Here is a 24,559-nt window from a genome sequence, read left to right as displayed (position 1 = left end):
ATACCTCTTGGAAGCTGAGTGTCTTCTGTAATCACATGACTTTGCATTTCATATTCAATCAAGAGTTTTGTTTTGCATCTAGTCAATAAGTAGTAGTTGACTTTTGTGCTTCATTTTTACTCCTTGTTTCACTCTCTCTGCAAGAAGCTTTACATTCTTTCTGGTTTGAAAGATTTTTGACTCCACAAAGGTGTTTCTTGTCTTGAATAAAACATAGCACCATCCATCTGTGCATAGTTGCCCCAGGCAGCTTCAGGGAAATAGCTATGAAATACTTTTCTAAATGTTGTAAATACAAAGGAATACTTTATTTTAGAATTTATTAAAGGGAATTGAAGTGATATGTCTTTGCTTTTATGTTTGTTTATAAGTCTAAAATAAGTCTTAAGAGTTATTATGAATAATAAAAGTGGTCAATATTATTTTGAGCCAGTTGTAATTGGTTACCTTTCCTCAACCTCTAGGTAAAGCCATCAGAACTCTTTGCTGCACATAAAAGTTAAAGAATATGATGCTAGATGGGTGCACTTTTTCTTTGACTTGCACCTGCTGTGCCAGAAACATGAGTTTGTAAGGTGTTTGAGAAAACGGTTTGGTTCCCTGTTAAAAAAAATGAAATTACCTAGATTAAGTTTAGACCCTTGAAACAACCTTGAAGACAGAGAAGAATCAAATATCCTACAAGATTTCAGCAGCACATATTATGTTTTTTCAGTGATGAATCCAAAACAATGAAATATCAATGATAGATTTTGTTTTCAATCTGCAATACAAATATTTGCCACACTGATCTTATTTAATAATTGCATTTATTTCTGAACAAATGGCTATAGGTACATGCTAATTATTTGAACAATTGTCTTTGAGGTCACTCTTATGAACCCGAGAATTGTGAAGAAAATGTACAGCACTTTATTTTAAGCAAACACGTATACATTGTGTAGATTTTCAGATGTTATGTTTTTATATAGTAAGTAACAGGGAGAAAGAATAGACTACTAACAATTCTGAAATTGTGGTCTGAATTTAGTGGTTTAAAAAGGATGATGGTTTTAGCCTTCCTCATATCATCCTAGAAGAAGTTTCTTTTGGCTTCGGCTTGTACAAGGACAAGGTACCAGAGTCAATTTCCAAAGAGTCCAATATTTGAGAGGTGTTGAAAATGATAGCACATTAAAATCTTTTCAGTTTCTGTGCCATTTTTATAACCATGAGAAACCACATGCAACTGACAAGTTATACTTCTCTATGTACCTCCTGATTGTTTTATCTTACTGAGAGATAATTGTTTTATATGCATATGAAAGTTTATTCTTATTTTAGAAAAGGATTTTTACCCATACTAGGATAGGCAAGGAAAATGCAGCCACAAAGAAAAGAAATGAAGTATATTCTACATCTGAACATAAATGCTGATGTAAAAATGATATATTCACATTTCCGATGACAGATTCAAACATTAATAGGTTGGAACAAGTGTTAGCTGATCGTGTAGTACTTCTCTTTGGTGTCTTGATGAAGGTTGACATTTATGACATGAAGGGTTAATTAGTTGCCACTCAGAATGAGGTCACAAATGGCTAATTGCACCTTCAGCTAGGTAATTACTGTCATGTATCAAATTCTCATTCCATGTAATTATACAGGAATCAGGTGCTCTGACTGCTCACCTAGGGATATGTTTGCCTTCCAAGTCCTCTCTGTGGGAATTCCAAAGTTTTACATAGAAGGTGAATTCACTTGCAATTTGACCTGATGACTAATTTGATATGCAGAAGATTCCATGCCACCTTTTAAAATCGTGGTCCTAAGGATGTCATCCAGTCATGCTTTAATGTTTCTGGCTTCTCTGATTCTGTAATTTTGCTGCTGTCAGTTCCGATATTCTTGCTCGCAAGTTAGATATTCATTAAATTCATCTGGGCTATTCCAAACCTTCATCTTCTTTCCTCAAAATAACTGCCGAAGCTTAGCTTATCATCAACATTTACACAAAATGGCTGGATGCCTCTTAAATAAAGAATCAGAGACAGGGCACAGGTATGTGAAATGAAGATTTCTCCTGCCGTGCTTCTGTATGCCATGGGTCTGGTCAGTGCCTTGGTCTTGCATCATTGCTCAGATAAAAATGAAGTAGCTCAGGCATTTTATGGGAAGGAGGTCATAATACTTCTAAATTTATGCCTCTCTTCATATTACTGGAATACACTTCTGGGGTAGACTGGAGGACACATTTTCCTGGTTCTCAAAGGACAGAGTATAGGTGATTAACCTATCTGTTTCTATCCTCTCTAATCTGATGCAACAGTCAATATTAATAGTTAGAAACATTAGGTTCTGCACTAATAGGCATTCCTCCCTCATTAACCAGGCAGTTTAAATATTCCACAGGGCAACTGAAAGTTGAAATTTATAGGTGGGCCAATCACCGCCCTTTCTCTGGCTTGAAGAGGGAAAAATGTCTTGATTTGATTTAAAGAGAATGTGTGTGTGTGCGGGGGTGGTTGTATATAAAATTTCAGTGTGTCATATAAAGGTTTCATTAGCACTTCGTAATTTAAATAATTGAATTTGTGACATTGTGGGTGTGTACATTCACACCTTCTACGTGGGAAAGTTAAGCTCGCTTACAGTTGCTACATGCACATGATCTTTAAGAATGAAATATTTCCTCTGGGTCTAATAATGCATTTCTATAACAGCCCTTATGCTTGCAGAACTCCCATGGGAGGTATTAACAGTCTCATAAATGTGTTTCAAGTCTACGTCCATTGGGGACATAAAATAGAATTATTTCATTTCCTCTCTCTATAATGGACACACAAACAATGACTAATGACTAATGACTGTATGGTGCTTTAGAGTTTATAAAGAAAATTCAAACATATTATCCTACTTCATCCTCACTATAAACCTGTGAGGAAGGACTTTTAACATATGTCATATTTTACAGATGGGATACAATACATAGGTGCCACAATTCTTATTTCCAAATTCATACTTTTTTCACTATGAGAAACTAATCATATTTAGTTATAATAGGTAGAGGATGTCTTGAAATTCCTGATCTAATAAAACTGTTGGTTTCTATTGCATTTATTATCCTAAAAGTAATATAATGGTATTCTCTGTTGTTTTTAATTTTGTATCAGTGAAAATCATCCTGGGTATTAAGTAGTCAACTATAAATGGAGATAATTTTCAGATTATGTACTTTTTCTAACCAAACACATAAGAAATGTATGTGTACTCTCCAAGTAGTAAACTCTTGGACTTAAGCTGACATGTACATAGGGACAGTTATCACTGAACTGAGGTTCTTGAGGGCAAAAACCCTGTAACTGACATCCAACTCTAAGTGAAATCCCTTATCAACTTCTCATCACAGCCAACAGCACCAATGAATGATCTTACTGGGAATATGGGAATGTGGGAACAGAAACTTGGAAATTATTTTTAAGGATTTCTGAAGCTCACACTTTAGTAGGAGAAACTGACATTAAACAACAAGTTATTCTGTTAATTATTTAACTATAATTGCAATAAGCATTTCAGAGGAGAGATAAGTGGTAATAAAAGAGCACACAGCAGAGATAGGGGATTGGCCTAGGAAAAGTTCACTAAGGAAAAGACATTTCATCTGAAACCTGAAAGATGACTAGCAGAAGGTGAGGGGAAACATTCCATAGTAAGGAACAGAATATACAAAAAACTTGCAGTAGGATGAAACATAGAAAAGGCTTTAAAAGGTTAATATCATAAGAGTATAAGAGAATCTGGGTAAGCGAGGACACAGATGAAGCCTGTATATTAGCAGGGACCAGATCCTATATATTTTTTAAATGACTTACCAATTTCTATGAATAAAGCTTGACATATTTGATGAGGATTATGTTGAATTTATACCTCATTGTCGGAAGTATTGCCATCTTAACAATAAAGTTTTCCCACTGATGAGAATGGGATGTTGCAGTATTTGTTTAAATATTCTATTTTCTCTCGATAATATTTTGTATTCTTCAGTGTATAGGCCTTTTCTTATTTTTTAAAATTTCATCTTCAGATTGTTCTACTTGCTTTTAAAACTTTTTTTAAGTTTATTGAGCTATAATTGACAAATAAAATTGTAACATAAAGTGTAAAATGGAATGATTTGATACATGCATATCTTTTACAAGGATTCTCCTCATCAAGTTAATTAATATATCCTATGCGTTTGAGGTTTTGTTTCGTTTTTGTTTGTTTTTTAGATTCCACTTATAAATGAGAGTGTACAGTATTTATCTTTCTCTGTCTGATATTTCACTTAGAGTAATGCCTTCAAGGTCCATCCATGTTTTCACAAATGGCAGAATTTCCTCATGTTTTACGGCTGAATGAAATTCCATTGTATTTACATGCCACAACTTATTCATTCATTCAACAGCGGACGCTTAGATTATTTCCATGTCTTGGCTACTGTAAATAATGCTGCTGTGAACATGGAAGTACAGGAATCTTTTCAAGTTAATGTTTTCATTTCCTTTGAAATATATTCCCATAAGTATAATTATTGAGTCATATGGTAGTTCAATTTTTAATTTTTTGAGGATCCTGCATTCTGTTTTCCATAGTGGATGTACAAATTTACAATCCCACCAACAGTTCACAAGGGTTTCCTTTTCTCTATATGCTCCATAGCATTTGTTATCTCTTGTCTTTTTGATGATGGGCATTCTAACAGGTGTGAGGTAATATCTCATTGTGGTTTTAATTTGCATTTCTCTAATGACAAGTGAGTGATGTAGAGCATTTTATCATGTTCTTGTTGGCCTCTCATCTTTCTTCTTCTTTTTTTTAACATCTTTATCAGAGTGTAATTCCTTTAAAATGGTGTGCTAATTGCTGCTGTATAATAAAGTGAATCAACTATATGTATACATATATCCCCATATCCCTTCCCTCTTGCGTCTCCCTCCCACACTCCTTATTCCACTGCTGTAGGTGGTCACAAAGCACTGAGTGATCTCCCTGTGCTTCCCACACAGCTATCTATTTTACATTTGGTAGTATATATAAGTCCATGCCAATCTCCCACATCGTCCCAGTTTACCCTTCCCCCTTCCCATGTCCTCAAGTCCATTCTCTATGTCTGTGTCTTTATTCCAGCCCTGCCCCTAGGTTCTTCAGAACCATTTTTTTTTTTTAGATTCCATATATATGTGTTAGCATACGGTATTTGTTTTTCTCTTTCTGACTTACTTCACTCTGTATGAAAGACTCTAGGTCCATCCACCTCACTACAAATAACTCAATATTGTTTCTTTTTATGGCTGAGTAATATTCCATTGTGTACATGTGCCACATATTCTTTATCCATTCAACTGTTGATGGATACTAAGGTTGCTTCCATGTTCTGGCTATTGTAAATAGTGCTGCAATGAACATTGTGGTAGATGACTCTTTTTGAATTATGGTTTTCTCAGGGTATATTCCCAGTAGCGGGATTGCTGGGTCGTGTGGTAGTTCTATTTTTAGTTTTTTAAGGAAGATCCGTTCTCCATAGTGGCTGTATCAATTTACATTCCCACCAACAGTGCAAGAGGTTTCCCTTTTCTCCACACCGTCTCCAGCATTTATTGCTTGTAGAGATTTTGATGATGGCCATTCTGACTGGTGTGAGGTGATACCTCATTGTAGTTTTGATATGAATTTCTCTAATAATTAGTGATGTTGAACATTCTTTCATGTGTTTGTTGGAAATCTATATGTCTTCTTTGGAGAAATGTCTACTTAGGTCTTCTGACAAGTTTTTGATTAGCTTGTTTGTTTTTTTGATATTGAGCTGCATGAGCTGTTTGTAAAGTTGGGAGATTAATCCTTTGTCAGTTGCTTCATTTGCAAATAAATATTTCTCCCATTCTGAGGATTGTCTTTTCATCTTGTTTTTGGTTTCCTTTGTTGTGCAAAAGCTTTTAAGTTTCATCAGGTCCCATTTGATTATTTTTGTTTTTATATCCATTTCTCTTGGAGGTGGGTCAAAAGGGATCTTGCTGTGATTTATGCCATAGAGTGTTCTGCCTATGTTCTCCTCTAAGAGTTTTATAGTGTCTGGCCTTACATTTAGGTCTTTAATCCATTTTGAGTTTATTTTTGTGTATGGTGTTAGGGAGTGTTCTAAATTCATTCTTTTACATGTAGCTGTCTAGTTTTCCCAGCACCATTTATTGAAGAGGCTGTCTTTCCCCATTATATATTCTTGCCTCCTTTATAAAAAATAAGGTGGCCATACATGCGTGGGTTTATCTCTGGGCTTTCTACCCTGTTCCATTGATCTATATTTCTGTTTTTGTGCCAGTACCATACTGTCTTGATCACTGTAGGTTTGTAATATAGTCTGAAATCAGGGAGAGTGTTTCTTCCAGCTCCTTTTTTCGTTCTCAAGATTGCTTTGGCTATTCGGGGTCTTTTGTGTTTCCATACAAATTGTGAAATTTTTTGTTCTAGTCCTGTGAAAAATGCAATTGGTAGTTTGATAAGGATTGCATTGAATCTGTAGATTGCTTTGGGTAGCATACTCATTTTCAAAATATAGATTCTCCCAATCTGAGGACATGGTATATCTCTCCATCTGTTTGTATCATCTTTAATTTCTTTCATCAGTGCCTTATAGTATTCTGCATACAGGTCATTTTTTATCCTTAGATAGATTTATTCCTAGATATTTTAATTCTTTTTGTTGCAATCATAACTGGGAGTGTTTCCTTAATTCTCTTTCAGATTTTTCATCATTAGTGTATAGGAATGCAAGAGATTTCTGTGCATTAATTTTGTATCCTGCTACTTTACCAAATTCATTGATTAGCTCTAGTAGTTTTCTGGTACAGTCTACAATTCTCTATGTATGGTATCATGTCATCTGAAAACAGTGACTACTTTACTTCTTTTCCAGTTTGGAGTGTTTTTATTTCTTTTTCTTCTCTGATTGTTGTGGCTTAAACTTCCAAAAGTATGTTGAATATAGTGGTGAGAGTGGGCAACCTTGTCTTTTTCCTGATCTTAGTGGAAACAGTTTTGGGGCATTATGTTTTCACTGTCTTTGGTTCTAGGTATTTTTTGATATCCTCTTTGATTTCTTCAGGGGTATCTTGGTTATTAAGTAGTGTATTGTTTAGCCTCCATGTGTTTGTAATTTTTACAGCTTTTTTTCGTGTAATTGATATCTAGTCTCATAGCATTGTGGTCAGAAAAGATACTTGATATGATTTCAATTTTCTTAAACTTACCAAGGCTTGATTTGTGACCCAAAATATGATCTATCCTGGAGAATGTTCCATGAGCACTTGAGAAAAATGTGTATTCTGTTGTTTTTTGATGGAATGTCCTATAAAGATCAATTAAGTTCATCTTGTTTAATGTATCATTTAAAGCTTGTGTTTCCTTATTTATTTTTATTTTGGATGATCTGTCCATTGGTGAAAGTGTGGTGTTACAGTCCCCTACTACAATACTGTTACTGTCGATTTCCCCTTTTATGGCTGTTAGCATTTGCCTTATGTATTGAGCTGCCCCTTTGTTGGGTGCATATTTACAATTGTTGTATCTTCTTCTTGGATTGATCCTTTGATCATTATGTAGTGTCCTTCTTTGTCTCTTGTAATAGTCTTTATTTTAAAGTCTATTTTATTGGATATAAGAATTGATACTCCAGCTTTCTTTTCATTTCCATTTGCATGGAATATCTTTTTCCATCCCCTAATTTTTCAGTCTGTGTGTGTCCCTAAGTCTTAAGTGGGTCTCTTGTAGACAGCATATATATGGATCTTGTTTTTGTATCCATTCAGCCAGTCTGTGTCTTTTGGTTGGAGCATTTAATCCATTTACATTTAAGGTAATTATCAATATGTATGGTCCTATTACCAATTTCTTAATTGTTTTGGGTTTGTTATTGTAGGTCTTTTCCTTCTCTATGTTTTCTGCCTAGAGAAGTTCCTTTAGCATTTGTTGTAAAGCTGATTTGGTGGTGTTGAATTCTCTTAGCTTTTGCTTGTCTGTAAAGATTTTAATTACTCCATTGAATCTGAATGAGATCCTTGCTGTGTAGAGTAATCTTGGTGGTAGGTTTTTCCCTTTCATCACTTTAAATATGTCCTGCCACTCCCTTCTGCCTTTCAGAGTTTCTGCTGAAAGATCAGCTGTTAACCTTATGGGGATTCCCTTGTATGTTCTTTGTTGTTTTTCCCTTGTTGCTTTTAATATTTTTTTCTTTGTATTTAATTTTTGATAGTTTTATTAATATGTGTCTTGGCATGTTTCTCCTTGGATTTATCCTATATGGGACTCTCTGTGCTTCCTGGAATTGATTAACTATTTTCTTTCCCATATTTGGGAAGTTTTCAACAATAATCTCTTCAAATATTTTCTCAGTCCCTTTCTTTTTCTCTTCTTCTTCTGAGATCCCTATAATTCGAATGTTGGTGTGTTTAATGTTGTCCCAGAGGTCCCTGAGACTGTCCTCAATTCTGTCATTCTTTTTTCTTTATTCTTCTCTGCAGTAGTTATTTCCACTATTTTATCTTCCAGGTCACTTATCCTTTCTTCTGCCTCAGTTATTCTGCTCTTGATTCCTTCTAGAGAATTTTTAATTTCTTTTATTGTGTTATTCATCACTGCTTGTTTGCTCTTTAGTTCTTCTAGGTCCTTGTTAAATGTTTCTTGTATTTTCTCCATTCTATTTCCAAGATTTTGGATCATCTTTACTATCACTATTCTGAATTCTTTTTCAGATAGACTGCCTATTTCCTCTTCATTTGTTTGGTCTGGTGAGTTTTTACTTTGCTCCTTCATGTGCTGTTTGTTTCTATGTCTTCTCATTTTGCTTATCTTACTGTGTTTGTGTTCTCCTTTTCACAGGCTGCAAGTTCGTAGTTCTCGTTGTTTTTGGTGTCTGCCCCCAGTGGCTAAGGTTGGTTCCATGGGTTGTGTAGGTTTCCTGGTGGAGGGAACTAGTGCTTGTGTTCTAGTGGGTGAGGCTGGATCTTGTCTTTCTGGTGGGCAAGACCACATCCAGTGATGTGTTTTGGGGTGTCTGTGACCTTATTATAATTTTAGGCAGACTCTCTGCTAATGGGTGGGTTTGTGTCCCTGTCTTGTTATTTGTTTGGCATAGGGTGTCCAGCAGTGTAGCTTGCTGGTCTTTGAGTGGATCTGGGGCTTAGCATTGAGATGGAGATCTCCGGGAGAGCTTCGCCGTTTGATATTACGTGAAGCCTGGAGTTATCTAGTGGACCAATATCCTGAACTTGGCTGTTCAACCTCGAGGCATAGGCCTGACACCCAGCTGGAGCAAGAAGACTCTGTTAGCCACAGAACACAGAAGAAAAGCGAGAAAAAGAAAGAAAGAAAGAAAGAAAGAAAGAAAGGAAGGAAGGAAGGAAGGAAGAAAGGAAGGAAGGAAGAAAGAAAAAAATAAAATAGAATAAAATAAATTTATTAAAATAAAAAATAATTATTAAATATAAAAAAAATCTTAAAAGGTAATAAAAAAAAAGAAAGAAAACCAAACTGACAGACAGAACCCTAGGACAAATGTTACAAAAAAAAACTATACAGACAAAATCACAAAGAAGCATACACATACACACTCACAAAAAGAGAAAAAGGAAAAAAATATATATATAACATTGCTCCCAAAGTCCACTGCCTCAATTTTGGGGTGATTTGCTGTCTATTCAGGTATTCCATAGATTCTGGGTACATCACGTTGATTGTGAGGATTTAATCTGCTGCTCCTGAGGCTGCTGGGAGAAATTTCCCTTTCTCTTCTTTGTTCGCACAGGCCCTGGGATTCAACTTTGGATTTGGCCCTGCCTCTGCCTGTAGGTTGCCTGAGGGCATCTGTTCTTTGCTCAGACAGGACGAGGTTAAAGTCGCAGCTGATTGGGGTTCTCTGGCTCACTCAGGCCAGGGAGAGGGAGTGCTACAGATGCAGGGCAAGCCTGCGGCGGCAGAGGCTGGCATGATGATGCAATAGCCTGAGGTGCACTGTGTGTTTTCCTGGGGAAGTTGTCCCTGGATCACAGGACCCTGGCAGTGGCGGGCTGCACAGGCTCCCAGGAGAGGAGGTGTGGATAGTGACCTGTGCTTGCGCACAGGCTTCTTGGTGACTGCAGCAGCAGCCTTAGTATCTCATGCCTGTCTCTGGGGCCTGCGCTGATAGCCACGGCTTATGCCCATGTCTGGAGCTCGTTTAGGTGGTGCTCTGAATCCCCTCTCCTCATGCAACCCAAAACAATGACTCTTGCCTCATAGGCAGCTCCAGACTTTTCCTGGACTCCCTCCTGGCTAGCTGTGGTACACTAGCCCCCTTCAGACTGTGTTCACACAGCCAACCCCAGTCCTCTCCCTGGGATCCAACCTCCGAACCCTGAGCCTTAGCTCCCAGCCCCCACCTGCCCCTGCGGGTGAGCAGACAAGCCTCTCGTGCTGGTGAGCGCTGGTCGGCACTGATCCTCTGTGCGGGAATCTCTCTGCTTTGCCCTCTGCACCCCTGTTGCTGCGCTCTCCTCCGTCGTTCCGAGGCTTCCCCACCACCACCCCCCCAAACCCGTCTCCACCAGTTAAGGCCCTTCCTAGTGTGTGGAAACCTTTCCTCCTTCACAGCTCCCTCCCAGTGATGCAGGTCCTGTCCCTATCCATTCGTCTCTGTTTTTTTTCTTTTTTTTTGCCCTACCCAGGTACATGGGGAGTTTCTTGTCTTTTGAGAAGTCTGAGGTCTTCTGCCAGCGTTCAGTAGGTGTTCTGTAGGAGCTGTTCCACACGTAGATGTATTTCTGATGTATTTGTGGGGAGGAGGGTGATCTCCTCATCTTACTCTCCGACCATCTTGAAGGTCTCCCCTCTCATATTTCTTTGGGGTAATGTTTATTCTGGTACCTTGCCCATTTTTAACTGGGTTATTTGGTTTGTTGTCATTGAGTTGTATGAATTTTTTATATATTTTGTATATTAACCCCTTATCAGATATATATGACGAATTTTTAAGAATTTTTATCATGAATGGATGCTGAATTTTGTCAAAAGTTTTTCTATGTCTATTGAGATGATCATACAATTTTTTTCTTTCAATTCCATGAAATATAAGTGTGATATGTCTATTTTTGAGAATGGGATATTAAAGTCCCCGAGTATTATTGTATTCTGGCTTATTTCTCCTTTAAACTCTGTCAGTTTTGCTTTATATATTCAAATGCTACAATATTGGGTGAAGAAATATTTACAATAGTTTTAATTTTTTATCTTCTTCATGTATTGACCCCTTTATCATTATATAATAACTTTATTTTCTGTTTTTACTACTTTTAGTTTAAAACTCTTTTGTCTATAGTGTAGTATATATCTACCCTAGCTTTTTTTTTATTACAATTTACTTGATATGTCTTTTTCCAGCCTCTCATTCTCAGTCTGTATGTGTCTTTATGCCTAAAGAGAGTATCTGAGAGACAGATATGATTGGATGTTTTTTAATCCATTCAGCCATTCTATGTCTTTTAATTGGAGAATTTAAATTATTTACATTTAAAATAAGTATTAAGTAAAAACTTTCTATTCTTATTTTGTTCATTATTTTATGGTTGTTTTGTAGATCCATTGTTCCTTGTTTCTTATCCTGCTTTTCTGTGTGTTCCGATGTAATTGGGTATCAGTATGCTTTGATTTCATTATCATGTTCTTTTGTATAATTACTACATAATTTTCCCTTGTGGTTACCATGAGTCTTTTTTTTTTTTTGCGGTACGCGGGCCTGTCACTCTTGTGGCCTCTCCCATTGTGGAGCACAGGCTCTGGATGTGCAGGCTCAGTGGCCATGGCTCACGGGCCCAGCCACTCCGTGGCATGTGGGATCTTCCCGGATCGGGGCACGAACCTGCGTCCCCTGCATTGGCAGGTGGACTCTCAACCACTGCACCACCAGGGAAGCCCTATAACTATAACTAATATGAAGTTATTGTCTACTAAATCCAAAATCTGGTCCCACTCAGAGTCAGTTCCTATTGACTGCTTTTATTATTCTGAGGATGGGTCACACTTTTCTGAATTTTTGCACTCATATTTTTTTTATTGACAAGTGGACCTTTAGATATAATTAATTATAAGCTCTAGGTTCTAATGTTTTTCTAAACTTTTAAAAAGGTGCCTTATTTAATTTACAAATTCTTTCCTCTTGTGATGTACAGCCCTGATATCTCTTATCAGTATTTTAAATTTTGTCTCATTTTTATTTTTAACCATGGATTCCTAGGGGTTGCTCTTGTGTGTGCCTAGCTTAGTGATTAGCCAATGATTCGGCAGAGCAGTAACTTTATTCTCCTAAGACTTTCACTCTCTATCTGTAGATTAGTGTGTAGGTTGGAAAGTACATCTAAAGTTCAGGCAATTTTAATATTTGCCTCAGGTTTTACTTTGCCCTTGATCTCTTGGGTCTTCCTAGTACATACCTGTTGTTTCCTAGTTTCCCAGGTATAGGTGATGAAGGATTTATCTAGGTCTTCTATGATTGTCTCATTAGCTGTATATCTAAAATTTTTGAATTCTCTTCCACTTACCTCAAGTAGAACCCCTATTTGTTTTCTTCTAGGTTTGCTACTTTCAGTAACAGTGCTGCTGGGTGTGGATTTTTGTTTTTCACTTGAAGTTAATTCACCCTTCTCTGTCAGCAAAGCTGCTGTTTTTCAGAGTTAGTCCCACTTGAATAATTCTAGTGTGATATTAAAAAGAAACAAACGTTTGATAAATCTAGTGTGCTGATAAAGAGAAACAAAGCCAGCTACTGGTTAAAGGCTGTTAAGACATATTTTATTCAGATTCTTCTATAGCAGGGGAAAAACTCTTCACTACAGAACTAAGCTCAATTCCACCAAAACAAAAGTAGGAGAGCTTTAAAACACTAGGGTGAGATAAGGGAAAGGCACCTAAGGGTTTTAAGTGTGGGGGTGGGTATTGGTCCATGAGACCAATCCATCTGGGTTTGGTAATTGTCACTAAGCAGAGGAGAAACAAATTCCTCATTCTTTATGATGAGAGGCAGTTGTGCAATTTGGAGCAAGACACCCACAGGAATTAGGCACTTACTCTCCCATGGGGACTAGGAGATAAGAGAGGAAAATTACTTTTCTGAATGTCTGTGTTTTGAAGTGACAGCTCCCAGGTCCTTGAGGAGACAGCTCTGGATGGTAGAAGATGTATCAATACATCTCAAAAAGGCAGAGGAAGGATTTATAATTGCAAGCTTTCTCAGGCAAGCATTTTAAGGAGGGCTTGGGTCATTCTAGGGACATGGCCATAAGCTCCTAGAAGTCATGTTAGAGTTGGGTAAAGTTTTTTAGTGCAGGGATTTGGATGACGTCATTTTATGCTGAGTATTTTTGCAGTTCTCAGTGCCAATGGAGCTGGGTAGAGAGGGATAGGAGCAGCTTCACACAGAAAGGGCAAGACCTCTACCTTTCCTACTGGAACTTCTAAGTGTTTTGTGTGTAAACACTACTCAATTTGTCGTTTGCCACTGTTCAATATCCAGAGCACTAAAATGGTTATTTTTGAAAATTTGGTCAAGTTATGTACTTGTTTTGTGGGGATAAGATTTGCCAGCATTTTTACTCCACCATAGCCAAAATCCCACACTGGTTGCTTTCATTCGGAATGAAAATGTTTTCGAGGGAGAAAAATATTGTGGCTAAGAGTCAATCTGATATACTAGCAAGAGCAATGGATTAAGGCTTAGAACATTCTTACCTCAAGTATGTTGTTAGTAAATCTGTAGCCTTGAGTAAATGACTTAATCTGTTCAAGGGCTCTGTTTTCTCTTGTGTAATAGTGATGCTATACATATCTAAGATGTCTGTTGGAGAATTAAATATGAATTAGAGAATGAAAGTATCTAAAATTTCAAATTTATTTTACTATAATCTATAAAACATCTTAAAATTTTGACTATATAAGCTTGGGAGTATTTTATTTTATTTTTTTAAGAATTCAATTAAATATTTATTGAACAAATGCAGAATAAATGAACTAGGGGGTGGTTTTAACCTGAAGATACAATAAACAACTTCAAATATTCAGAGGCCTGTCACACAAAAAATGAAAGACTTGTTCAGTATTTCTCCGAAGGGCAGAACTTAACCCAAGGGATAAATATAAGCAACAAATAGGCTACAGGACAGTCATACAAAATGTGTCACTTAATAGCTTCTTTCCCAAACAATGCATTCCACACTTAGTTTCTCTTCTTCTGAAAGGAAATATTACAACTTAATATTCTCATGAATGTCTTTAATAAGTCGCATTTCATGAACAACCATTCAGTATGTTTAAGGACAAAATATATATAATATACTTCATATTATATATGTATTTTATCACATACTCAGTAAGGAATGCTGAGGTGCTTAATTCATCCAATAAAATTGAAAATAAAAATTTTACATTTTTCTGTCAGTATTCAGGATTCTGAAGGTGGATCTTGAACTCAGAATGATAAGTCAGTTTTCGAGGAAAGCCACATAATCGGTGAGTCTGGCTAACTGCTGTTCATTGGGGATGGGTGGAATGGGGGCATGCTCCGATAAGAGAATAAACCTGTTAAAGGAAACATCCAGGGTCCCTGAAACTGGCTTTTTGGTCATGACCATTCTTGTGGTGGAGTCAGCCTGCCATCATTGTTCTAGGCTACCTTTCACAGCCTCTTCCACGGGAAGTCCAACAAAGGCTGCAAAATCATCGGCGATGATGGAGGTATATGCTTGAGAGACCAGGGTGAAGGCTCGCCTCCGGGTGGCATCTCTAAATGCCTCCATGATTGGCTGGACCGTCTCAGACCACAGGTGAGCGTTGATGGTGGTATAGATCCCGGGGACATCTCTCGGTCAGATTCTTTGTCCTACCGACCAAATTCCCCCAAGTTCAGAATTTGCAGATTTTATAGCAGGTGGTATTCTTTTCCAAAGATATCTTGCATTATTCATGTCATTATAAAGCAGATGTAAAGCTAGAAGCTGATCATACACTGCGGGTGTAGCAATTCCTCCTGGAGCCTCGAGCTCCTGGTTATCCCACTGATCCAGCAACTTTTTGAAACTAAAGAAACTTTCAGCCATCACCTCCACTGGCATTTTTCTGGCCAGTTCCGCTGCTGAAACTCCCCGCCGAGCCGGACCTCAGACTCAAGCTTGGGCATATTTTAAATAAAAGTTTGGAAAATAATTTATGCATAAGCATTTCGCATTGTTTACCTTGAAGTTATTCAACCAATTTTAATTCCACTATTTTCCATATTTCGAATTTGATTTTAGAATTGGAAGAATTTTTAGAATTTGAAGGCAAGAAGTAAATTTATTATTAAGTTTATTTCTTCTTTTATTCTACAAATTATTAATTATTTGCTATTTGTCTTTTTCAATCTAAATAGCCTTGTCAAATTTGACCTTACTTTCCATCTGGGAAATAACTACAATCCTGCTTCAGTATTGCAAAATGTTTCATTCTACCCCTTGAAGAAAAAGCGGGCTTAAGGGAAATTTTCACTCAAGTGTTAACAGCAACTAAAGAGCTATGGCTGAATATAAATGATGTTAGAAATTTCCTTCCAGTGTTTTCTACCTGCCACGCTCTGATCTTGTAAAAGTAACTATTGCTCTTCATGACTTAATTTTCCCCTCCCTACAGTGAAGGTAAATAATGACTGATCATATTGGTAACATTTAGAATTGGGAGGAAAATTAGTGATGTAAAACCCACAATTGTTAAGCCTCATTTAACCTTAGGGGAATACAAATACATATTCTGATTTCTATTAAAACATCATTGGATAGTACACCTATACATAAAACTGATGACTGTAAAAAAAAATAAATATGGAAACTAACAACCATCTCTGAAAATTTATTTCATCTAGTCCAGATTAAAAGTAAGGCATTATAAACATAATATTTAACATCAGAAAGATAAAATCCACATTTATTGTCACCTCTCCACAATCTTTCTCCACTTATTTCTAAAGTATCATATTCTAAACTTCTGAATAGTTTGGTTTCAGAGTACCTGAGATGTTCTCAAACACTATTCCTATCCATTCTTCAGCAGTTGTATGTTTTTCTTTTGTTTAACAAATCAAACAAACAAAAACAGAAAAAATGAGGGGTCTAGTTTTTTTGTAGTTAGTGATTTTGGTAAAACTCTTCACACATAAGACAGTCTTCTGTAGTGAGGGCTTTAGGAATTGAATACAATTAGAAGGGCCACCATTCCAATTTTTAATGAACTTGAATTTTTTGATAGATTGCCATATGATTCTAGCCTATCTCCAAATGTTAAATCGGTTATGGTAAAAATTTAGAGCCTCATTTTCAGTGAACCCTCTGATAATGCAGGGAAAGCAAAAACAAAACAAAATACAAAACCTGTCTTTAGAGGAGCATATTAGCTCCCTAACAATAGAGTCATGTTACTTTGTAGACCTTGTTAGGCTAAGCTGGGGCCATATTTATCTAGACAATGGAAACGTTCTCACGTCCATGTACATACTTCTCCTCCAAAAACATTACTTATAATAATAATTTCAAAATTATTACCATATTTTGGAATTTACTATTTGTCTGCAGCCCTGATACTGTTGTCAGTAAACAGAGAGCCTCAATAATTTTAGAAAATAAAGCCATAGATTGTTTTTCTCTGGAACATATATCTTTAAAGATATTTCTATACTGCAAAATCAAGAAGTGATGCAAACTGAAAGAGAAGGCACTTTGACTTGTTGACACCCTAAATTTTAACTCTGGTCTATGTTTTCATTTCCATATTTAAGAAGTCATTCCACAGGTGTTTATTCTTAATTAACTTAATTAAAATTGAAATTCATATTTAAAAACTGGCTCACAATAAGATTTTACACACTAAAATATCCATTTCATGGCAGCAATGACATAAAGTTTTATGCAGATAAACAAACAGGAGAACAAAATCTGCCCTTATGCTTCCCACTCTGACAATTGTTCAGATAATTCAAATTTTGCTCTTTGAGCATACTGAGCAATTATTTTCTTAAGTAGCAAACTGTATTACAAAGCTCCTGGGCCCACAAAATGGGTATTTTGGATTAGAAAACCAATGTTTTAACATAGCTGCCACTGATAGAGCTTATGTCTTCTTTATTACACTATCATCTTTGGAATTAAAAGAGAAGACATAACTATATAATGAAAGGGGAAAATGCCATTCATTTTCATGAAACTTTTTACATAATATTCAGCAAAACCCGTGTACAGTCACCCCTTACTTCTGGATATCGTTAGAGGGGGACATATCATCAAGTCCCCCTCCGCCTTATGGGAGAGCCTCAACTTTGACCACTAAATATTGAAGAAAAGAGGATTTCTGTCCTAAGCTATTCCTTATCTATAGTCTCCCAAAGCAATTTTGCTTATCATCAAGCTTTAGGTGATGATGATTAACAAATTTCTATCTCCGGGGCAGATGTGTTTTTGCCTAATTCAAGTCTAATTTCAATTAGAATTGAATCCAAACTCTACCTTTAAGGTTTCCATGCTTTAGACTTTGCCAAACTGTCCAACTTATTTCATACCAATCTCTTCTTTCACTCCAGTTATTCTTTCTCTTCTTAGAATAGAATCAAATTCTCTCTCCCATGTCAGAACTGTTGTACTGACTTTGTCTTCTGCTACAAACACTTTTCCTTGGATCATTTTTATGGCTGGCCTTATATCCTAGTTTAAACGGTGTCCTTAAATAGTAGATTTCCCTGACAAACCCTGTGGTTTGCCGCTGGTGATCTCCATCACAAGACACTTTATTTCTACATAGTGCACACATGCACACAAAGTCACACACAGAGAAGATCTAGAACTATGGATTGTTCTATTAGATACAAATGTTAAGCTCCATGTACAGGAATATTAACTCTCTCATTTTCCATTTTATCACCAGTGCCTATCTTACAGTAGCTATTAAATATATATTTGATAACTGAATGAATGAATAAAAAATTTCATGATTGGATAAGCAAAGAATACTTAATGCAAAGACAGAAAACTGAGCAGAAAATTGAATGTATTTCATAGAGAATGAATCAGTCTGGTTTGCAGCATAATGGATTTTATGTTAATTGGGGAAATACATGAAAATTATCGAAGAAAAGTTTGAAATCAAACCAGGAACTCAATAATAAAAATAAGAGATGTATATTTGGCACTTTTATTTACATAAAAATAACAGTTGGTTGAAATGCTAAAAGTAGTTGAAACTGACAAAGGAGAGAAGCAGAAGAATGAGTCCCATGCTTAGTGAAAACTCATTTAGAAGGAATAGGAGTTTGAAGAGGAGTGAGGAAAGTAGGAGAGGAAGAAGAGAGTTCTAGTACTAGTACTAGTACTAGTACTTTTATAGAATAGGTATGCTACTTTCACGAAATAATTTCCTGCTTTGCCCACATTAAATCCACCAACAGTCACTGAGTGTTAATACCACTTTTGTCAGTACTAGTTAGTACATTTTTAAACTTTTGTATCTCCTATCTTCTTTTTCTTATTCTTCATCTCTTTTGCTCCTTGTACCTTATTATAAATGGCTTTTAATTCACTAATCTCTTTTTAGCTGTTTCTGATCTAGCCTATACTTACTAGGTTAGTATATGTAAAACATTTAAAACAATGGTGGATGATAGTAAACACAGCATAAATGTTTCTTTTACTGTTGTATCATTTTTCATATAACTTCTCAATTGAGTAACTTTTTAAAATTTGAGATCTGAAACTTTATACTTATGAGCTTTCTACTTGACCCTTTTTTATTCCTTGTTGGGTCTTTTTACTTAAGTTTTTTTTTTTTTTTTCCATATATGACGTTTCTTAACTTTCTGGCTTTATGTTATCTTCTATTTGTTTACTTAAACATACTATATATATCTATCTATCTATATATATATCTTCTTTTACTTATTTCAACATTATAAGTGTCTTATTACAACATTTTAAGCATACTTATTCTAAGGCACTGCTTTATTTTATTAGATTGTACGGGGAGACAGCTAACAGTAGCCTTGGTATCAGTTCTCCTTTTCTTCTTTTATTGATAAAGCCATTAACTTAAGGAGGAACATTACTGTCCACCTAGAGACAAGATGTCTCAATATATGACAAATGACAATATGTCCTTTCAGTTAGAGATAGGTATGTAACTGAGTTTCGGTCAACAGAATGAAGTTAAAAGTGAAATAAATTTCTAGATCTTGTCCTTAAAACAGTACAGTCTGGAATCTAAATGTGGTGAGATGACCCAGTTTTGACCTATCAGATAAGTGGAGACACCCTAGCGAAAGGGGGAAAACAAATGAAAGGAATCTGGGTCTCTGAATGACTGTGAGGGAGAGACACCAGCAGCTGGAATACTCATGTGTTATATGAAACAGAGATATACTTTTATACCATTTCAGTTACTGTCTTTTGGATCTTTTTTGTCATAATAACTTCTTTACCACAATAAAATGGGATGTTTTTTACCTGAAAGAAGAATCCCCAAGAAATATCTAAAATATTAATATATGACATTGACATAGAGGGCAAGCACTGGATGGTAAAAAAAAAGACATACGGCAGGTTGGAAAGCTGGTAATTCTTGTTATGTTATGGAAATAATTAATTATGACATTGCCTCCAGTAATTTGGAAGTCAGATCACATGCCAGAGTGAAAGCGTGTATTAGCTCTAGAGGGAAGTGATTAGAAAGAGCCAGAATTGTCAGTTGGTTGCACCCTGCTATTATTACCAAACATTATACAACAAAGATAAACTCAGTCAAAATTTGGAGGAGTTATAAGCAGAAATTGCAATATTTAGAACCTAAATCTTTGGGCTGTTTCAGAACTGGAAGATTCGATTGCTCATGTTGTTCTAAATATTATGTTCAGCACCTTTAACAAAAGACTTCTATTAAAACTTATCTGCTAAATAAAGGGATCTACCTTGGTTCAAATATCAGATTCAGGGTATTGTTTTCCAAATAAGCTTATTATTTTACAGAGCAGAAAGATAGCCATCACTGCAAAAGAGGGATAAGAGGAAAGGGTGATAAGCCAAGCGAAGGCAACAGTAAAATGTAACCATCTTACTGTTAATGAGGTTAACAAGCCTCGATGGCCAAACCTATGCTTATTTTATCCCCAAAGCCAACTTCAGTCCCTCAAGTATTCTCTAGTAGGAAAGAGCCTCTCAAAACCACAGAGCCCCAACTGAGAGTGAGCCAGTGTCAGCCACTGAGTAACAGGATGCAGAGAACCTGGGATTCTCAAGGAGTATGTGGCTTACTGGTCTTGCTAGCATGGGTCACTCACTTTGGGATTTAAAGTACTGAACTTTTTGATCCTCTTTATGATAGAAATGTAGGCTTTAAATTCACAACAATACTACATTTCAAACTCTATAACATTAAATCTGTGCACTGTTTTAGCATTTTACTTTCTGAAGTGATTTATCATTTGTCTCTTAGCTTCCTCTTTGTTGGAGTTATCCACAGGGAGTCTTAGGCAAGACTTCACTTAAAGAGCCTTAATTGTGGATGGTTTCACTGTTAGTCAATGATTATACGTCGGCTTTGAAAAAAAAATTTATTGAAGTATACTTAATTTACAGTGTTGTATTAGTTTCAAGTGTATAGCAAAGTGATTCAGTTATACATATATATATGTGTGTGTGTGTGTGTTCTTTTTCAGATTCTTTTCCTTTATAGTTTATTACAAGATATTGAATACAGTTCCCTGCACTCTATAGTAGGTCCTAGTTGTTTATCTATTTTATACACAGTAGTGGATTATACACCAGTTTTTATATTTGTTTCTCAGTACATGAGTTTTGCAACATGTAGCACATTTTCAGATTCCATGCTAAGCTGTGCAGTCTTAGGCTTGAAAAGTTCTCTATTTTAATCTATGTATCAACTTTAGACTGTTGGAAATAAACTTTTCAATTCCTGCCTATGGTTAATACAGTCTTTTCCTGACTCCTTTGTAGCATAGGCAGCCACTTTCAAATCTCTACTATTCTTGTAACTGCAATGTGATACAGGTAATAAAATCCTAGAACTAGCATATGTAAGCTGCTGTGTCAGTCCTGTGAAATGTGTGGCTATCACTCCTGCTTACTAGTTTGTCTACATGTTTATTCTTTATTTCTAGGATGTGAACAGTTCCCTTTTATATGTTTGGGGAGGGAAGAGGATTTTTCAATCTACTTGCCCAACTAATTGTCTAGGAGCTGAGATAGAAATATGAAATAAAAGTGAATGAGGAGAACAAAGAATAGTTTCAGATGTTCCACATCTTTTAAAGAAATCCAAAGAAGTAAAGAGAAAGTAAGGATAAAATGATATATTAGACAAAATAAGTATAAATAATTTTAAGAATATAAAAGACATGAGATCAATGGCAGGATCAATAAGAGAAAACTCACACTTTAACCACAGCTTGATGAAACCTTAATTCATCAAAGATAAAGTTGAAATGCTAAAATGTTTCAGGGGGGAGGTAAATTACCATAAATGATACCATAATTATCATAAAATGATATTAGAAATAATAGATGCAATAAGACACATGAAATAATATCTCCAAAGTGTTAAGAAAAAATAAGTTTTAACCTGAAGTTCATTAGCCACAGCAACTGTTCAAAAGTGAAGGTGAAATAAATACAACTTCAGGCATATAAAAGTTCCTAAAATTGAGTAACCACAGACTTTAGCTTAAACAAATAGTAAAGAATGTGCTTCTTCAAGAATTTTTTTTTAAAAAACCTGGAAAAATTAGTTAATGCAAGTATTACTGAGTCACACTGGTAAATTTTATTTAAGAATACGAACACACACACATACACTCACGTAATAATTTTATGACATTATTAACAAGTTGGAAATAATAGATTGTGGGAAAGGATAGTTTTGAAGTAAATAAAAACCTGTTAAGATTCCTGCATTGTTTGAGAACGTGGAGAGACTGATTAATTCATAATTAATTATTAGTATGAGAAAAATAAAATTAATTCCCTATCCCAGACCATGAAAAAGTTCCCATATAAAAATGAAAGATAAAAATTATGAAAGGCATGTGACTATATATCCTCGACCCACCTGATGCATCTCTGCCATAGATTCCATTTAACTACCTGTAATGCTGATACCTGGCTTTACCTTTCAAACAGAACTTTGTTTAGTATTTTAATATTGTGGATTAAAAAAGTGCTGCCATGTGCTAACCAGATTGTAGGTGTTCTTGCTTTAGAAATCTAGACAGGAATCCTTGTGACAAGGCCTTGAGCTAAAGCCTGAGTTATCAGATCTAATGCTAGTTGCATTATAAGACAGGTAAGGATGTCTAGCTCTGAGTTTTCAAGGACCTCTAATATCCTATGACAATTGTCATTGAAAACCAAAACCCTCTTCTTTCATTTTAAAAGCTAACACTGAACAAGAATAGAGCATTTGACTTTAAGACCTTAGGGTGTAATGCCAAAAGCCTACTATTTGTCTCTCTGTGAACATACTAGGCAGGAAAGCAGATATTCTTTTATTGAATGCTGTGTTTTTATCTGAAATAGAACTTCTCCAATGCCTATCATTTAATGCACTTTGGTTTGTACTAATTCAATGTAATGAAACCCCTCTGAGACTGTGACTGTGTCTATAAGAGTGTGGAAGAATCAAATTAGACCATAAAATTTGGCCCATTCAATTTACATTAAAAGAGAAAAATGTGCTAAGCAAGACTTTCTGTTTCATGTTTTACAGGGCTGAGGCTTTGACATTTTTGGAGGAAGTAATTGGTAAAGCTCTCAGAGATAGTTACTTGAATATGATTAATTTAGTTTTTAAATCAATTCTGATAAAATACAATCAAAGTAAATAAAATAGAGGAAAAATAAGTAGACACTTTGGTCTTAAAACCTATTCAGTGACGGAGAAAACTAATCACCTTTCAGGTTATGAAGAGAGAGTGTATTTAACATTGGTTGACCTTGAGGAATCATGTAGACTTGTCTTCTGAGAGGTTGAAAATTATGATTTATTTTCACCACATGGTAACATCAATATATTTTTTTTCATCTTTGAGCATGCATTTTATATCACATTTTCCCTTAATGAACATCTTTCTTGAAAAACTTTAAACTCTTTACATAGTATCTGCCTATTATATATTAAGAAATTTGGGAAGCCAAGACATAGTGAGGGTGTTAATTCCCCTGAGGGTATCAAAAAAAGCCTTATGAGGCTGTTGTTCGGGATTCATTGCTAATGGTGAATCTATCAGTTAATAATGGAGTTGAGAATAAGATATATTTCTCCCCAAAGGAAAAGCTTTAACTACTAAACCAAAGAGTGTCTTTAAGTGCTCTGTGGTTAATCATTATCCTCTACTTGCCAGTACTTTGAAACATCATCCTCCAGGAAGAATACTCATGTAATCAGGATGCATATGTGAGAAGCCACTGAAATGTATTAAATTGTCCATTTCTTTCATTTCCAGCCAATTCTAAGTTTTTACTTATTATTTCAAAAAGGTGTGTAACATGCTAGGGAGTCAAAAAAAGTTATATTCTGGGAATAAAATATAAAATCTTTTTTTTACACATGATGAAATTTCCACCGATAGGGTCAGCAAAAAGTCACAATAAAGGAAAGATGAGTATTTTGAAATTTATCAGACCATTTCAGCCAAAGTATAGATTTAAGATAAATACTTCCAGGCATGTACTATATTAGGTCAGATTATTATGACAATCAAATTCTTGGATTTTACAGGAAAGAGTATTTCTACACTGTTTCATCTCTACCGTGCTTCCAGATCTGATCTGTAAAACTCTCCCAAAATTATTGTTTAGAAAATGTGTGTAGCTGATTGAAACAAAAAACATTTTAACATCTGTATGCTTAATTCACTTTTATTCTCAGTCTTTCAGCTGAGTTACCAAATTTTTAGTTCTATGCACTGTCTTACTGTAAGATGATATGTTTATTTATTCTTCAAATAATTTGATGTGGCATACAGGTATATACATTATAGTATGACACAAAAATAAAGTAGAATAAATGAAAATGAGGGTTAACTAAACCAGGATAAATTAAGTCAGAAATGTTCATAGCGAAATATTTTATTCACTTGCTAGAGGTCAACATCAAATTTGGTTCTCTGATCCCTGACAGCCAAGGAAAGATGAAAACTTGGACAGCCACAGGATTCAATGTCACTGAAACTAAAATATACCAGTGACTCATGAGAGGTTAAGATTTTTTTTTTTTTGGAACTGAGAATTAACAAAATGAAACCTGGGAATTTTCATAAAGATGATGCAGGGCAAAAGCCTCAAAATATGCTGAACAAAATCTATAAAGACAATCATACAAGTAGAGATCTATAGCATGTGTCAAATTTTATAGGTCTTATTGCACTGGCAATGTTGACTCGGCCCATGATAGCACAGTTAAATAGTCATGCTGCATAATATTTGCAAAGATACTATTTATT

At 35.5% G+C, this 24,559-nt stretch overlaps 1 pseudogene; it reads right to left on the bottom strand.

Moving 5' to 3' along the window:
• Positions 1-14,519: 14,519 nt before the first annotated feature.
• Positions 14,520-15,149, bottom strand: LOC112413514 (COP9 signalosome complex subunit 8 pseudogene; annotated as a pseudogene).
• Positions 15,150-24,559: the final 9,410 nt, after the last annotated feature.

The sequence above is a fragment of the Neophocaena asiaeorientalis genome, unplaced genomic scaffold (genome assembly GCF_003031525.2).
Source record: "Neophocaena asiaeorientalis asiaeorientalis breed wild unplaced genomic scaffold, Neophocaena_asiaeorientalis_V1.1 scaffold271, whole genome shotgun sequence".
Classification (NCBI taxonomy): domain Eukaryota; kingdom Metazoa; phylum Chordata; class Mammalia; order Artiodactyla; family Phocoenidae; genus Neophocaena; species Neophocaena asiaeorientalis.
Note: the sequence above shows the minus strand (reverse complement) of the source record. Positions and strands in the feature narration are given on the sequence as shown.